The sequence below is a fragment of the Atractosteus spatula genome (assembly GCF_055471065.1).
Source record: "Atractosteus spatula isolate fAtrSpa1 chromosome 17 unlocalized genomic scaffold, fAtrSpa1.hap1 SUPER_17_unloc_3, whole genome shotgun sequence".
NCBI classification, from domain to species: Eukaryota; Metazoa; Chordata; class Actinopteri; order Semionotiformes; family Lepisosteidae; genus Atractosteus; species Atractosteus spatula.
Window position 1 is genome coordinate 642,726 of NW_028296635.1, and position 14,971 is coordinate 657,696.

The 14,971-nt window shown below is 46.2% G+C and overlaps 1 pseudogene; it reads left to right on the top strand.

The window, feature by feature from the left end:
- Positions 1–550: 550 nt before the first annotated feature.
- On the top strand, positions 551–1,289 carry LOC148810879 (28S ribosomal RNA; annotated as a pseudogene; the record flags this gene model as incomplete).
- Positions 1,290–14,971: the final 13,682 nt, after the last annotated feature.

Genomic DNA, 14,971 nt, shown 5'->3' on the forward strand with positions numbered 1-14,971 from the left:
TGTGGCGGCACCGACGCAGTCATCAATATATCGTTTGTAGAGGTCAGGGACATAGCCAGTGTAGGAAACTAACTCAGATGTATATAATGTAACTATAAAATGTACTTCAATGTTATATTATGTACCTTTGTATATAACCGAAAAATGTTAACCCTTTTGCTGAATTAAAATCACAGCTATAACCCCCTTGCTGGCATCTAGCTAGGTCCTGCCCTTTACAGCCCTACCCTAGCTGGGACTGAAAATGACTGGTGGGAACTTGAACTAGACAACCCTCCTTGACTTGGGGATCTCATAATGATTACAACCGGCATGGGAGCACTCAAAGCCATTGGTGGGTGTGTCATCCCAGATGCCGTCTTGCAAGCATCATTTTGGATGATTAAGTGGAGGGGCCACTGAACCCAGAAAAGAAACCAGTTAATCTGGTGATTATAAATAGCCAAATACCTCGTCATCTATTTAGTGACGTGCATGAATGGATGAACGAGATTCCCACTGTCCCTACCTACTATCTAGCGAACCCACAGCCAAGGGAACGGGCTTGGCGGAATCAGTGGGGAAAGCAGACCCTGTTGAGCTTCACTCTAGTCTGGCAGTGTGAAGAGACATGAGAGGTGTAGAATAAATGGGAGCCCCCCCTCCTGGGGGCACCGCCAGTGAAATACCACTACTCTTATCTTTTCCTCACTTACCTGGTGAGGCGGGAGGGCGAGCCCCACACAGGCTCTTGTTTCTGTCACCCGCCAGCTGCGACCCGCTCCAGGAACAGAAGCAGGTGGGGAGTTTGACTGGGGCGGTACACCTGTCAAACAGCAATGCAGGTATCCTAAGGCGAGCTCAGGGAGGACAGAAACCTCCCGTGGAGCAGAAGGGCAAAAGCTCGCTTGATCTTGATTTTCAGTATGAATACAGACCGTGAAAGTGGGGCCTCACAATCCTTCTGATTGTTGGGGTTTTAAGCAGGAGGTGTCAGAAAACTTACCACAAGAATAACTGGAATGCAGCGGCCAAGCGTTAATGGCAACGTCACTTTTTGATCCTTCGATGTCGGCTCTTCCTATCATTGTGAAGCAGAATTCACCAAGTGTTGAATTGTTCACCCACTAATAGTTAATAGTAGGTTAGTTTTACCCTACTGATGATGTGTTGTTGCAATAGTAATCCTGTTCAGTACGAGATAAATCATTCGCAGACGACCTAATTCTGGGTCAGGGTGTCGTACGTAGCAGAGCAGCCACCTCGCTATTGTTGTAACAGAAAGAATAAGGTTCTTGATCCCGAGATGAAGTAAAACAGATGAGTTTATTGCATGCAAGGAACAATAAAGCCGAAGTCTTGTTTCCCGCAAGAAACAACAAAACCGAAGTATTGTTCCCCGTACTGGTACAAACTTTTGGGTTATATAGTGTCTTCTTCTCCATTTCTGACGTCACTCGGTCTGATGGTAAAGAGGGGGGTCATGGTATTTGGCCAGTTTACGATGTCCTGGCCAAATGGTCAGTTTAAGATTACACCCAGGGGGGTTCCTAGCTTGCATCTGCAATCCTTATTAGTTAACCCCCTTTCCTGCCATAAACCCCAGCTTGTGACTTAGAAGTCTAAACCGTATACAGAAAGGATTAAATTCAAACCCCCGTCTTCACATCTTTCTTCATTCCCCCCTTATAAAATACGGCATACGTCAGTGTAGCCTATTTTATACATACAATGTCAGGGCAGATCTTTTCTTTCTAGGTGAACAGGTATGTCTTGCCATGACATTGTACGTTCCACGGTTATAGCAAGATGTGATACATGTTTTTGTGCACGTGATGATTACAATTACACATATAAGCAAAACTATTCCTACAAATAAACACTGTAAAAAGGTTCCACCCCAGGTCCCAAACACAGACTTTACCCAAGACCCACTTCCCCAATTTTCAGTATAATAGTCCTGATATTTCTGTCCCTCATTGTAAATGTGTTGGGCCAGATCTGAGATGTGCTCAGAATTATCAGGAATATATGTGCAGCATTCAGTGCCAATTACTGCACAAGTTCCTCCTTGGGCCGCCAGTACATAATCTAAAGCTAGTCGGTTCTGCATGGCCACTGTTCTGAGGGCTACCATCTCATCATTAACAGCCTTCAGACTAGATGAGGTAGAATTTGCTAATTCCTCTAAAGTCGAGGCCATTTGAATTAACTCTCGACTCAGAAAGTTCATGCCGGCTTGTGGAAATATTATACCTAAATAATATTCCCAATCAGCCAATTTTCTTTGTGGTCTGTGGTTAGGTCCGAAGGGGCTGTGGGTTTGAACACGGATATGAGGAACCACATATCCTAAATAACATGAGCCAGACCACTGGGCTGGCAACCATGGGTAGGCTCGTTTTCCACAAATGAAATATGTTCCGTTTGGCGCTCCTCATGCCTCTGAAAATAAGAAGCTTATACCGAATTGTGGGGTGTGCCTATCCCATCCTGGAATTTGGAAGGTAGAGGTGGATATATCTGCAGCGATGGTAAGGTTGCAACGACTCCATCCAACCAAGTGCAGACCATTAGTGTGCTGAAAACATATGTTTCCCTCACGTTCCTTATTTAGAGTCAGGTATGGTGGTGTATGGCTTCTGTTATACTTAGGAGCGTAAGAGCCTGTGAAACTCGTGGGCTCTAAGCCTCGCTCCTGTAGATATTGTAATGTTGTGCAAGTTAAAGTCGTGTTATGGCAACCCCCATAGTTTGTCATATTAAAATCTCCTATATTATCTCTCCAAATGATCATTCCTATGACTTCTTCGAGACGCCAAGGAATGGCCCCCATAGGAAGTCCTCCCTGTACATATTTGGGTAATGCGGCACACACCCAGCAGGCACTTTGGTTGGTTTTCTTAGCTGTCAGATAGGAGAGCCTAAAAAGGAATTAATTCCATGTTCTCCTTTGTGGGAGAGATGATCATTAATCCCTGTGGAACATAGTCCTACAGCAACAATTATCATTATTAACAGAAATGATTTAATTCTGAGTCTGTAACTGGGGATGAGGCTCGTCGGCAGTGTGACGCGTGGATCCAGCGATCTTTTCCTTCCACTCGAACCGCAGACTCGGTTGTCAACAGGATCTGGTAGGGTCCGTCCCACCTGGGCTGGAGAACCTGTGAGGGAAATTTCCTGATCCACACCCACTCTCCTGGGATGAGGTCGTGCCCTCCTTCAGGTGGTGGTCCCCACGCCTCCAGGACCTGCTCGCGGGCTCCTTGGGTGGCCTCTGTCAGCAGCTTGCAATACTGTAACAGAGAATCAGTTAGTATACTCAAGCCTACTCTGTCATGTCCTGGAGAGTCACTCAGTCTCATGGGACGCCCCGTGATCACCTCAAACGGGCTCAGCCCCACTATTCGATTTGTCCCAGCCCGGATGCTGCACAGTACGGCGGGCAATGCATCCACCCAGGGGATCCCTCCCAGGTGGTACTTTGTTAATTTAGCTTTCAAAGTTCGGTTCACCCGTTCCACCATGCCGGAGGACTGCGGGTGATGAGGGCAATGCAGGTCCCATTTGATCCCTTGTAGGCCTGCCACCACCTGACACACTTTTCCAGTAAAATGTGTGCCCTTGTCTGAGTCTATGCGACACGGGAGTCCCCATCGGGGAATTACTTCTGTCACAAGATATTTGGCAGTTGTCAGCGCAGTCTCTCGTTTGACAGGGACAGCCTCCACCCATCTAGAAAACTGGTCCACCATCACTAGGAGACCTGTTTTCCCTTTACAGGGTGGCAGTGAACAATAGTCTATTTGCCAGTGTCTAAAGGGCCCCTCGGGTGCAGGACGTCGTAGATTAGGAGCCCGAACCGGCGGTGCTCCAGAGGCTTTTTGGCACTCTCCACAGCGTTGTACCACATCAGCTGCGAAGGGTGTGAAGCCTGTGCCCACCCAGCTCTGAGCAAAGCGTCGAGTCATTTGGCTAACACCTGGGTGCCCTGTGGAGTGTATTTGCTGTGCCAGGTAGGGCATTAGTTGCTTGGGGCAGGCGGGTCTGCCTGTACGCTGGCACCTCCAGGTCCCATCCTTCTGCAGCCCCACATTGCGTTCCATCCAGGTCCATTTCTCAATCCTTGGGGCCTGGGCCTGGAGCTCGCTGAGCTGTTCCGTCCGGAGTGCCTGTATGTTCACTGTGCAAACTGAAATAATCTGAAGAGGTTTTTCTATAGACCACTCCTCCCATTGCCCCAGGGCAGCTTGACGTGCTGTCCAGTCTGCCAGCTTATTGCCCCTGGCCTCGGGAGTGTCCTCTCTGCTGTGGCCCTTACATTTGACTACAGCTACCTGCTTTGGGAGTTGGAGAGCCGCAAGCAGCTCAGACACCAGATCCGCATTCTTTACCGGAGTGCCAGCAGAGGTTAAAAGATCCCTATTACTCCATAACCTTCCAAAGTCATGGCATACTCCAAATGTGAGTCTGTGTATATTGTGGTGGTCTTGCCTTTTGCTAATTTACAGGCTTCCACCAAAGCTTTCAGTTCAGCTCGCTGTGCTGACGTGGGTACCTCAAATCTTCCCACACATTGGATATCATGTTCTGTAGTCACAGCCCAACCCGCTTTCCTCTCCCCACTAGAATTTATGAATGAAGTTCCATCAGTGAAGAGGATGAGGTCTTCATTCCTTAGTGGTTGCTCGGCTATTTTGATGCCCTCATCTTCTCCCATTGCCCAAACATCACAGCTGTGTTCTAACATATAGGCTTCTGATGGGTCAGGTAACAATGTGGCTGGATTTAGAGCTCCTTCACGTTCAATGGTAATATTTGGAGCCTCTAACAAGACCTGCCACTTGCTCCATCGTATTGCATTAACCTGACTGACCCGATTCAGGGACATGAGGGTGTGTACCGCATGTGGGCATCGAACAATCAGTTGTTGATCTAGCACTATGTTATTGACTGCCTGTACTGCTAGACAGACGGCCTGAACGGCTCGTAGACATGGTCCCCAGCCCCTGGCTACCTCCTCCAAGGATCCAGAGTAATACCCTACCGGGCGGTACCTACCCCCATGTTCCTGTGTTAGTACAGCTGTCCAAAATCCATTCTTTTCACTTACGTAGAGGTAGAATGGTTGATCTGTCTGAGGAAACCCCAATGCAGGAGCCTGTAACAGAGCTTGTTTTAAATCATTAAAAGCGTGTTCAGCTTCAGGACTCCAAGCAATAGGATCAAGGGACCTCCCTCCCCCCTTTAATAGGTCTGTAAGTGGTTTGGCCCTTTCAGAAAAAGCAATTTCTATTGAAATTGCACAGACCCAGAAATGATCGGAGCTCTCTCACCATGTTGGGACTAGGGTGTGTTCGGATTGCCTGGGCCCGATCTTCTGTCAATTCCCTTTTTCCCTGACTAATCTTCTGTCCCAAGTAAATTACGGTGTCTAGGCATAACTGTGCTTTGCTATAACTAGCCTTGTGTCCTTTTTTAACTAAATGGTCGAGAATAATTTGGAGGTCCTTCTTGTGGGTTTCCTCGTCAGGAGACGCGATTAAAATATCATCCACATATTAGATAACGACGGAGGACACTTGAGGCAACTCCCGGAGATGCCTCCGAAGTGCCATGTGATACACGGTGGGGCTGTTATGAAACCCCTGTGGTAACCTGGTCCAAGTATATTGTTCTCCATCTACAACAAAAGCGAACCAATCTTGTACCTCTGGGTGTAGAGGAACAGACCAGAACCCATTAGCCATGTCAATTACTGAAAACACCTGGTGCTCAGGGGACAGTAGTTGAAAAATAGCAAAGGGGTCTGCTACCAAGGGGGTGAGACGGTTGATGGGTTGATTAGCTTTTGAGTAATCAACTGTGAATCGCCATGCTCCGCTGGCTTTCTTTACAGGCCATATTGGACTGTTGCTTGTACTATGTGTTTTTCGTACAATGCCTTGAGCCAATAGTTTTTGTATTACTGGTCGAACCCCTTCCTCCACCTCTTTGTTGATTTTATATGGCTTTGTGTATGGCGGGGATTTCCCAGTAAATGTGGCGGGTTCCATATCCAGAAGCCCGCATCCGTCCTTATCCATAGTCCAAATTGAATGCCCTTTTAGTTCGTCTTTTTGGAGGGACCAGATGTTTACCTCCACCCTCTCCTCATGTACGGTTAATGTAACCCCTTGTAGGTATTTCAGAGCATCCCATCCCAACAGATCTGGGGTAGGTCCTACCCACATGACAGCGTTAAATGTTACCTCCCCATCTCCTAGTCTAATCTTGAGTTTTTGAGTTTCTCTGAGTGTTATTCGATTGCCCCCTACACCAGTGGCCTCCAGCTCCCTCCCTGTGAACATGACAGCACACCGTTTGGCTGACTGTTCAGATAAACAAGATAATTGAGCCCCAGTGTCCCATAAAAGTGACATTTGAATCCCATTAATCGTGCATTGTAATTTGAGCTCTTTTTCACTCAGCTCCTGAGATAGGCGTAGGGAGGCCACTAGGGGGAGTCCTAGTTTAAAAGATCCCTGATAGCGCGTTTGTCTGCTTCGCTCAAATCCTGTAATTGTGACAACAGGCTTTTTTGCCCCTCTCGATTCGAGGGATTGAAAGGGGGATCGCGGTATCTTCCGCGGTATCACTGGCTAATCGCTTTTTGCAATTCTTTTGCCAATGTCCGAAATTTTTACAATAATGGCACCGATTTGTAATTTCGCCTTTTGGACTTAGTCGGGTGTCAGGGCCAGCTCCACCCTTCAGTATGGGGGGTGTCCACCCTGTTTGTATTGCCTTTATATACATATTTCTCTCGATTTGCCGTGCCATTTTAACTATTTCCTCAAACTGTTTGTTCGTATCTTGCCCTATTTCGGGCTCTTTTAACTGAAGGGCTTTGGCTATATCAGGCTTAAGACCGCTCAAATAAATTTGTTTAATCACAGCAGAGGCGTCGCTATTCACATCATCTTCGTCACTTAATCCTGAGCATTCCAGCCAGAGTGTGACGAAGCGGTCAGTGAAGTCAGCCACATCCTCGCTTTCTTTTTGCTGACATGCAGATATCTTTTTCCAATCTGTCTTCGGTGGATAATTTTGTTTAAGCCATCGCCAAACCCATTCCCATCGCCCTCCCCTGCAGTTATCCTCACACAATTGTTTAAGTTCTCCGACACGCTTTTCCCCTGTCCTTCTGAGGATCATAGCAGCAGTCAGGGGGGAGATACCATAAGTATCTTTTAATTCCTGAAGCGCACTCCAGGTTCGCTGCATCCCTAATTTTGGGTGCGGTACTTCTCTAGCCCACCGGTCAATATCCTCCGGTTTTGGATTTGATCGTATTGGGGGTTCAGGGAAGGTAGGTGCGAGAACGGACCCCCTCGGAGGGGTGCGAGACGGAGTTAGAGTGGCGCTGTCATCAACGGCGCCAGCCCCTGCTACATCAAGTCCTTTCCCACTTCGAGTGAGAGTACAGATCTGCGGGCGCCCTCCCTCTAACAGGGGAGACCCTGATCCGTCTTTATCACACTCATACCAAGTGTTATCCCAATCAGACCCCCCATCTCCATATGGCCACTGTAGGAATTGATCCCAATTATTTTCGTTTCCTGCCTGTTTGTTCCCCTGTGGGAGAGCAGGATATAACTTAGTCGCCGGCTGTAGCACATTTGCCAGTGCAGCGTGACCAGGAGCTAATTCCTTCTTTAGTTTCTCATTCTCCTGTACTGCCTCTTTTAGCTTTTTTTCTAGTTCCTCTTTTGCCGCGAATACATTATCTTTCCTCTCATTTATCGCTTTTATTTTTTCTGTGAACTCCTTCTCTTTTTTATCCCATTCTGATTTCTCCTTCATGCTAATCTGCCACCTCAGGTGTCGGCCGATCACCAGGGCTGCAGCTAAATCTTTGTTTTTGTTCCAATGTTCATACGCATTTTTACAGGCATCTTCGCCCCAAACTCCTTCTGACAGACTCAGCTTCTTCCTATATTTTTCTTCCCTTTCAGTTAACTTACACTTTTCCGATATGTAATCAGATACTTCCACCACTTTCTCAAACACCCAATTAGCACACGTTTGGTTTCTTTAAGATTTACTTTTGTCGTGTGTGAGGTAACAGCTCATTCAGCTAAGGGCGTCTGTTACCTCCAGATCTAAATGCCTCTCAGAGACTTTAGAGAGGACTTACACCGCACTGTTCACAAGTAAGGATTGAGACCTCGAAAACCCCCTTTCTTGATCAGTAATTCACCATCCCCAGAACGCCAGCATCGCTGCTTTTGCCCCGGGGTAGACTTACACACTGAGCTCAATCAGGGCGATTCTCGGGTCTCAACGTCCTTTAAATCCTGTTACTTAATGCTTTGCTCTTTTATTATGAGGTGTGTTTATGTTAGTGTCGTGCGTGTGTATATGTATTTCACAAACAAGGAAAACACCAAAAATATACATATATATACCTCCTACTTCTGTTTCCTTTAAAACAAAAAACCACGCCACGCCAATCCGTGCACGATCAAGGCGTAGCTAATCTCAGGACCCCAGGCGCAATTAAGGCCCACACCAATCCTGGATTATACGTGCATTTAATGCACCACTCAGCTCCAGAACCCCGGGCGCAATTAAGGCCCACACCAGTCCTGACCTTCAGAACTCCGGGCGCAATTAAGGCCCACACCAGTCCTGAACTATGTGCATTTAATGCACCACTTGCTCCAGAACCCCGGGCGCAATTAAGGCCCACACCGATCCTGAACTTCGCGGTAAAGGTCCAAAACCCATTCGAAAACTCCACGCGCAATTAAGGCATACACCAGCTTCGAACGCCTGTACACAATACCGCGGACCGCCTGCCAGACCAAATTCTGGGCTTACAGCAAACAACCCATTACATACACCAGTGTCTTCCCCGGGCCAGAGGAATTCGGGAACTCACGTTTACTCCGTCATCTCGGGCGATTCTCGCAGGGAGCAGAGACTTCCCAATCGGTCAGAGAGAGTCGGGACTTTTAAATAAAAGAGGAGTCCTTACTCTCCTGCCGATGGGAAGTTCTGTGCCTTCTGGAGCATCCGCCGACTACGCCAAATTTGTTGTAACAGAAAGAATAAGGTTCTTGATCCCGAGATGAAGTTAAACAGATGAGTTTATTGCATGCAAGGAACAATAAAGCCGAAGTCTTGTTTCCCGCAAGAAACAACAAAACCGAAGTATTGTTCCCCGTACTGGTACAAACTTTTGGGTTATATAGTGTCTTCTTCTCCGTTTCTGACGTCACTCGGTCTGATGGTAAAGAGGGGGGTTCATGGTATTTGGCCAGTTTACGATGTCCTGGCCAAATGGTCAGTTTAAGATTACACCCAGGGGGGTTCCTAGCTTGCATCTGCAATCCTTATTAGTTAACCCCCTTTCCTGTCATAAACCCCAGCTTGTGACTTAGAAGTCTAAACTGTATACAGAAAGGATTAAATTCAAACCCCCGTCTTCACATCTTTCTTCACTATTTTCTATTGAAGTCAGCCCTCGATCCAAGCTTTTGTTGCGCTTTCTGACCAAGCGAGGTCCGGTGGTGGCCCGGATGCCCCGCTTGCTCCCAGTGACCCGAGGCCAGGAAACAGGCAGCCTGGCCGGGCAGGGCAAAAATCGCACAAAGTCACCCGGGAGACCAGACGACCCTCCGAGACTGATGAGAGACCATACAGCTAACCGTTCATAGTGGGTGACCAGAAGTCCCACTGAGTGTCAGGGGGTGACCAGGTGGCAGTCTCCGTGCTGTGTACGAAAAAGACTACGTCCCATGGATGACCAGACGGCTAACCGTTCTTAGTGGGTGACCAGGAGACCCACCAATTGTCAGGGGGGTGGCGCATTTCCTGGCCAGCCGAGGCCAAGGAGGCCTGGGTCCCACTATCTGAAAGCACCAAGGGCAAGAAAAAAGCTCAGGGGAAAGAAAGCCCCGCTCGCAGGTCAACTGGAGCCGGACGCAGCACAGTACTGACTGTTTCGGAGATATGAATGAAAATATGCTATCCATTTTGTCAATATTGAAAAATAGGGGACACATATTTTAAGGATGGCAGGACTTATGCTGACCTGAACCGTGGGGTTCATTTGCATTAACTGAAAGTTTTGGGTCTCTGGGACATAACACATCCATTTTGTCAATATTCAGAAATATTGGAGACACATTTTTATGGAGGCAGACATGATGCTGAGTTTTTAAACTGGGGATAATAGACATTAAATGAAAGCTCCGAGTCTCTTCTTTCATATGCATTTGGTTTTAAGCTTGTAATGTACACAGTTTTGGAGAAATTACTGAAAATATGTAATCCATTTTCTCAATATTCAAAAATATTGGACACACATTTTTATGGATGCAGACATGATGCTGAGTTTAAAACTGGGGATAATAGACATTGAATGAAAGCTCTGAGTCTCTGCTTTCACGTGCACTTGGTTTAAACCTAGTAACATGCAGCATTTTGGAGATATTAATGAAAACAAGCCATCCTGTTACGACCCTAAGTGTCTAGGGGTAAAGGGGTGTAACATTTAGAATAGTTTTTGGATGCAGGTGGGTTCTGGTTAGGGACTTAGGAAGCGTGACAACAAGGGTTGGTGCAAAAAGTGATTATTTTAAGGTGAATATGTGACTGGTACGTAATAGGATACAATAATTCAATGGGTTAGGAAACTAGAATGGTGCCAAAGAAAAAGAAAAAAAAAGAAAAAATGGAGCTGGCTAAGAAAGTGAGGGAAAGCTAACCTAATTACAGAAGAAAACCCGAAACACTCTGTCTTCGGCGTCTTCTAACGCCCTAGCTAACCTTCACTGTCTACCCAAAACCATACAAGACAAAAGGCACTCACCCGTCCTAAACTAGTGTTTCTAAAACAAAAATCAACTACGTGTGCAGAATGTACCCAACAACCTAAACTAACCCAATACACAAGAATTCACACAAATACACAAGTGAACTACGAATACCAAAGGGAAAACGAGAGTGGACACAAGTAACAGGGTACAAAAGAACACCGAGGTTGATACAATACATCTGGGCAAGGTAATGGCTAAATAATGGATAACACAAACAAACGAAAGTACAAGGAGACAAACACAAACCAACAAAGCCGAAGCTATACGAAATACACACACACGCGAAACGATAAGAAGCCAAAGCAAAACCAAAAGCGAAATGAAACCGAAGCTAAGCTGAGCGGGACCGAAGTCAAATGAAAGGCCCCTTCCTTCTGAAAACCTCCAAGTTATGTACTGAATAAACTGCACTCTGATTGGCCGAGATGCTAAACGAGGATGACGTAATACGGAAACAATGTTGTAATGATGGGCCAATGGGGGAGGAAGAACAATCAAGGTCAGGAAGTGGGGAACATAGCGACAAAACACACATGGACCATACATTGGAATGTAACACATCCATTTGGTCAATATTCAGAAATATTGGAAATACATTTTTATGGAGGCAAACACAATGCTGAGATTTTAAACTGGGGATATTAGACATTAAATGAAACATCTGAGTCTCTACTTTCACGTGCATTTGGTTTAAACCTTGTAATATGCACCGTTTCGGAGATATGAATGAAAATATGCCAACCGTTTTGTCAATATTAAAGAATATTGGACACACATTTTTATGGAGGCAGACATGATGCTGAGTTTAAAACTGGGGATAATAGACATTAAATAAAAGTTCTGATTCTCTGCTTTTACATGCATTTAGATTTAAGATTGTAGTATGCAGCAGGTCTCCAAGTTATCCTATAACTTTGGGATAAGGATTGGCTCTAAGGGCTGGATCGGTCGGACTGGGCGCGCGTCTCGGCTGGACGAGGCACCGTGTGCTGTGGCCCCTCTCGCGCGCCCCAGTCGAAGCCCACCCTCCCCTTCTCGTGGGAAGGCCGGGGTGCCGGGGGGGCAAGCCATCATCCACGGCGGCGAATCTAGACACGCGTCGGGCCCTTCCCGTGGATCTCCCCACTTGAGGCGCGCGTCGGTCAACCTCTTCCTGCCCAGGGAAGGCCGGCGGGCGGCAAGGGGCCTCGGCCAGTGTCTAGCAGCTGGCTTAGAACTGGTGCAGACCACGGGAATTCGACTGTTTAATTAAAACAAAGCATCATGAAGGCCCACGGCGGGTGTCAACGCGATGTGATTTCTGCCCAGTGCTCTGAATGTTAAAGTGAAGAAATTCAATGAAGCGTGGAAATTCTCTTAACTCCCTTGGGTAAGGAGTGGAGACTTAGTGACCTCTACCTCCACATGGTCCCGCTGGTAACTCCATTGCTCTGCCTGAGGATGTAGAGGCCAAATGAGGTCTAAATTATCTTACCCCTCCTGTGGGCCCGCCAACCCACTAGGTAGTACCCATGGCGAAACCTCAAAATGGAGAGTAATGTTAATGATGAACCATACCAGATGGCATGTCGCCCAGGAAAATAAGATGCCCTGGAAGGACTTGGGGTTGGGTCCTGTTCCAGTAAATCCCTACAGGACCCCAGTAGTTAAGAGTTATCAGCAGGCTCTCCGGAGGAGAGTGACCCGGGCTGGACTATACAGAAAACAAGCTCTGGATGCTCCTCTCCTAGCTGGGTTTAAACAGTACCTTATACAGGACCTGGGTGTGGTCAACTGCTCTCAGGAGGTAGGTATATAAAACTGGGCAGAGACTCACAAAGTACATATTTTAACTCATATTTTAATTTTAACTAATTTTAGCACAGAATTCACCTATCTGAGATTGTACCAGCCCTAAAAATAAACCCTAAAAACATTTTTTTTTATAGACAACATTTCCAGTTTCCTGTTTTTTATGGAACCATCTGAAGCATCCTTGATGTTTGTGAAGGACATTCCCAAAACGCGCAATTTTTTTTACCAACTGAGGATGACTGGACTGTCTCACCAAACCATGCTAATTACATCACAAACATCAACCAGTTCCTGTGCTACATCCTGAATGCCACCAACTTAACACAGGAGGCTGGCTAACGTCATCATCATCTTCCAGAGCATCCTAAAGGACATTCAGCAAAAAAACAGCAAGGATGTCTCACAGGACGTCATCAGAAAAAGGTATTTTCCATTTGGAACTCTGATTCCAGTTGGTTTCCGGATCCAGTACATGACGGGAATTGACGTTGATGGTACTACTCCTTCTGCCACAGATACAGACAGCTGCAGAATCCTGGGCCGAGCGCCAGTGACTGCTGGTAGGTGCTGAGGGCTGCAAAGAGAGACGTGGAGAGGAACAGGAGAAGATGCACACCTCTGAAGACATCACCATGTCTGAGCAGCTTCTTGTGCTGTATTACCTGCAGGCCATTCTCCAGCTGAAGCACCTGCAGCACCTAGGGGTGATAAAGAATATGACAGTAAGAATGACAGTCTTGCATATTTCAGTTGTTTGGTCCAATTCTAACAATGACACAATGATCTGACGTTTATAAAGAGACAGAATGACAGTGCTGGTCAGGGCTCATCACTGTCATTTAGGTGGCGCTCCCGTTACTTAGGGCCTTAACAGGGAGACTGGACTGGAGGGAGGGGTGAGGGAGAAGATGCTCTCAGCTCTGTGTTCACTCAGGGAGATTGAACGCACTGGACAACAGACATGTGAGAGTGGAATTTGATCTCCACCCCAACTTCTATTCAGTAACTCCATACGGAACAAGAGTTAGTGAATGGCAAACATCAAGTTCAAACAGCCTCAGCAGCACTAAATCTAATGATTCTTGATGACACCTCCTCATGTAATATGTAAGCCCCTTCTCTCCTTCACATTCAACTTTTGCACCTCTCTTCCACACCATCCCCTACTTGTGAGTCCTCATTGGGATCCCAGCTGCCTCATCCTACAGAAGCTTAGCATCCAGCCAAGTGGGTCAGACTGACTGAAACACTCAACGCTTTCCATGCACTTCATAACTAGGTGCTGCTGTTTCTACTGTAAAATGATCATTGGCAGTTTTGAATGAAATATTATTTATTGAATTGCTTGTGATTTCAGGTCCAGGAATGGATGAAGAGAAAGACGTTTGTGTCACAAAGAGGCCAAAAACTGGCGATAATAGCAGTGACAAAGCACACAGCCTCCTCACAGCAGCTGGCATGCTTTGCCCTGAATGAAGAAGAACATGTAAGTCAAAGTTACATTGATATTCTCTCTTCAGTTCATTGTCAACATCTGTCTTCGTTATTCAACAATAGTTGAAAAGTACATTAACTGCATTTTGTCTGTTTTTTCAGATATTTCACCTTTACTTCACTAAACTACGCTGTACTGCTGCTAAGAGCATCTGTGGAAAAGACACTGAAATTTTTTTCATTTCTTCTGTGGAGGAGCCAATTTATAGTCCTTCCAATGACCTGCGGAGACTGCATGAGAAGTAAACCAAATCGCAAAGTTGTTTTAATGTATAAATCGAACTGTCTGTGGCTTGGGAACAATCATACACTGTGTGTATGTGTTTGTTTTGTAGATACCACCTCCCATTCATCACCAGCCAGGCTGCCAGGAGGGTATTTGAGACAGCCACAAAGAGGCTCACAGATGCACAGGAGAGCATCGTGGCGGATTATCTGGTCCACTCAGATGGTACTGCAGAGAAAAACTATAGGATACTGGCACATGACAACATCTGTTCAGCCATTGAAGTCATTAAAGGTGTTGCAGAGGATGGAGCTCAGTAAGTGTCACCATGTTCTGAATAAATGACAAAATATTCATGTGTCAAAAACAACAATTACTTCATGCTTTTGAAATATCAAGAGAGTAATCGCAACTGCGGGATGTACATCTGCTGTGTAACTGGAAGAGAAAACACCAGTTTCAGTTCTTTTTAGCCAACGTGTTACAGAGATTAATATTCTATACTAATATTAATATAATACTATACTAATATAATAATAATATACTAATATTCTCTTTTACATCAGATCAACACCAACTGTGGCAGCTGCAGGATCTGGAAATCCGA